The sequence below is a fragment of the Phytophthora infestans genome, genomic scaffold, assembly GCF_000142945.1.
Source record: "Phytophthora infestans T30-4 supercont1.33 genomic scaffold, whole genome shotgun sequence".
NCBI lineage: Eukaryota > Oomycota > Peronosporomycetes > Peronosporales > Peronosporaceae > Phytophthora > Phytophthora infestans.
Window position 1 is genome coordinate 745,999 of NW_003303726.1, and position 3,363 is coordinate 749,361.

Genomic DNA, 3,363 nt, shown 5'->3' on the forward strand with positions numbered 1-3,363 from the left:
ATTGCTCATTCAGCGCAACACTGCTAATTTTGCGCAACACTGCTCATTTGGCGCAGGATACTGTTGGTAACGCTCACCATTTGCCGTACTGTTCCCCGCTGAGTCAAACACATTTCCAACTCAGTTGCCCTCGTAGCTTTCCACGAAGACACACGTCGCCGCTTTGTGGTGTCGGATTGGTCTGACTCGTGAGTTTCTCCAGGGGCTAATGCCATCCCGGATTGAGGAGCTTGCTGTCGAGCGGCACGGTCGGTCGGAGGCCATGATCGCGACGAGGTGTGAATTGGAAGGTATGGACGGGAAGAGGACTGTGTGAGGATGTGAGAAAGTGATGTAGGGTGTGTTGGGTGATTGTCGGTGTGTGTAATTCGTTTTTTTTTTTTTTTATCGAGGTGAAGAAAATGCGGTCGGCTTGCTCTTTCGTAAGAGCCACTATAGCTCAGTGATAGAGCACCATCTTAGTAAGCGGAAGGTCGGTAGGTCGATCCTGCCTGGGGGTAATTTCTTGCAATCGTTTCACATCCGATACCTCTCCGTGTCGGTCGTGAGCGAGCCGTGATTCGTGCCGTCTTTGCTCTTTTGCCCCTTTGCCACATTGCCCTTGTGCACGCACATTCACACATTGCTCATTCAGCGCAACACTGCTAATTTTGCGCAACACTGCTCATTCGGCGCAGGATACTGTTGGTAACGCTCACCATTTGCCGAACTGTTCCCCGCTGAGTCAAACACATTTCCAACTCAGTTGCCCTCGTAGCTTTCCACGAAGACACACGTCGCCGCTTTGTGGTGTCGGATTGGTCTGACTCGTGAGTTTCTCCAGGGGCTAATGCCATCCCGGATTGAGGAGCTTGCTGTCGAGCGGCACGGTCGGTCGGAGGCCATGATCGCGACGAGGTGTGAATTGGAAGGTATGGACGGGAAGAGGACTGTGTGAGGATGTGAGAAAGTGATGTAGGGTGTGTTGGGTGATTGTCGGTGTGTGTAATTCGTTTTTTTTTTTTTTTATCGAGGTGAAGAAAATGCGGTCGGCTTGCTCTTTCGTAAGAGCCACTATAGCTCAGTGGTGGAGCACCCGCTTAGTAAGCGGAAGGTCGGTAGTTCAATCCTGCCTGGGGGCAAATTCCTTGCAATCGTTTCACATCCGATACCTCTCCGTGTCGGTCGTGAGCGAGCCGTGCTTCGCGGCGTCTTTGCTCTTTTGCCCCTTTGCCACATTGCCCTTATGCACGCACATTCACACATTGCTCATTCAGCGCAGCACTGCTAATTCAGCGCAACACTGCTAATTTTGCGCAACACTGCTCATTCGGCGCAGGATACTGTTGGTAACGCTCACCATTTGCCGTACTGTTCCCCGCTGAGTCAAACACATTTCCAACTCAGTTGCCCTCGTAGCTTTCCACGAAGACATACGTCGACGCTTTGTGGTGTCGGATTGGTCTGACTCGTGAGTTTCTCCAGGGGCTAATGCCATCCCGGATTAGGGAGCTTGCTGTCGAGCGGCACGGTCGGTCGGAGGCCATGATCGCGACGAGGTGTGAATTGGAAGGTATGGACGGGAAGAGGACCGTGTGAGGATGTGAAAAGGTGATGTAGGGTGTGTTGTGTGATTGTTGGTGTGTGTAATTCGTATTATCGAGGTGAAGAAAATGCGGTCGGCTTGCTCTTTCGTAAGAGCCCCTATAGCTCAGTGATAGAGCACCCGCTTAGTAAGCGGAAGGTCGGTAGTTCAATCCTGCCTGGGGGCAAATTCCTTGCAATCGTTTCACATCCGATACCTCTCCGTGTCGGTCGTGAGCGAGCCGTGCTTCGCGGCGTCTTTGCTCTTTTGCCCCTTTGCCACATTGCCCTTGTGCACGCACATTCACACATTGCTCATTCAGCGCAGCACTGCTAATTCAGCGCAGCACTGCTCATTCGGCGCAGGATACTGTTAATTACGCTCATCATTTGCCGTACTGTTCCCCGCTGAGTCAAACACATTTCCAACTCAGTTGCCCTCGTAGCTTTCCACGAAGACACACGTCGCCGCTTTGTGGTGTCGGATTGGTCTGACTCGTGAGTTTCTCCAGGGGCTAATGCCATCCCGGATTGAGGAGCTTGCTGTCGAGCGGCACGGTCGGTCGGAGGCCATGATCGCGACGAGGTGTGAATTGGAAGGTATGGACGGGAAGAGGACTGTGTGAGGATGTGAGAAAGTGATGTAGGGTGTGTTGGGTGATTGTCGGTGTGTGTTATTCGTTTTTATTTTTCTCTTATCGAGGTGAAGAAAATGCGGTCGGGCTTGCTCTTTCGTAAGAGCCACTATAGCTCAGTGGTAGAGCACCCGCTTAGTAAGCGGAAGGTCGGTAGTTCAATCCTGCCTGGGGGCAAATTCCTTGCAATCGTTTCACATCCGATACCTCTCCGTGTCGGTCGTGAGCGAGCCGTGCTTCGCGGCGTCTTTGCTCTTTTGCCCCTTTGCCACATTGCCCTTATGCACGCACATTCACACATTGCTCATTCAGCTGCACTTCGTAGTTCTCCACCGAAGACATACGTCGACGCTTTGGTGGTGGTCGGAATTGGTCTGACTCGTGAGTTTCTCCCACGTGCTAATGCCATCCCGGAATGACGGAGCTTTGCTGTCGAGCGGCACGGTCGGTCGGAGGCCATGATCGCGACGAGGTGTGAATTGGAAGGTATGGACGGGAAGAGGACCGTGTGAGGATGTGAAAAGGTGATGTAGGGTGTGTTGTGTGATTGTTGGTGTGTGTAATTCGTATTATCGAGGTGAAGAAAATGCGGTCGGCTTGCTCTTTCGTAAGAGCCCCTATAGCTCAGTGGTAGAGCACCCGCTTAGTAAGCGGAAGGTCGGTAGTTCAATCCTGCCTGGGGGCAAATTCCTTGCAATCGTTTCACATCCGATACCTCTCCGTGTCGGTCGTGAGCGAGCCGTGCTTCGCGGCGTCTTTGCTCTTTTGCCCCTTTGCCACATTGCCCTTGTGCACGCACATGCACACATTGCTCATTCAGCGCAACACTGCTAATTCTGCGCAACACTGCTCATTCGGCGCAGGATACTGTTGGTAACGCTCACCATTTGCCGTACTGTTCCCCGCTGAGTCAAACACATTTCCAACTCAGTTGCCCTCGTAGCTTTCCACGAAGACATACATCGCCGCTTTGTGGTGTCGGATTGGTCTGACTCGTGAGCTTCTCCAGGTGCTAATGCCATCCCGGATTGAGGAGCTTGCTGTCGAGCGGCACGGTCGGTCGGAGGCCAGGATCGCGACGAGGTGTGAATTGGAAGGTATGGACGGGAAGAGGACCGTGTGAGGATGTGAAAAGGTGATGTTAGGGTGTGTTGTGTGATTGTTG

General features: G+C 52.7%; 1 pseudogene across 1 annotated transcript; it reads left to right on the forward strand.

The window, feature by feature from the left end:
* Positions 1-428: 428 nt before the first annotated feature.
* PITG_28277 lies at positions 429-500 on the forward strand (annotated as a pseudogene). Its single transcript has one exon. The product of its transcript is annotated as a tRNA-OTHER (tRNA).
* Positions 501-3,363: the final 2,863 nt, after the last annotated feature.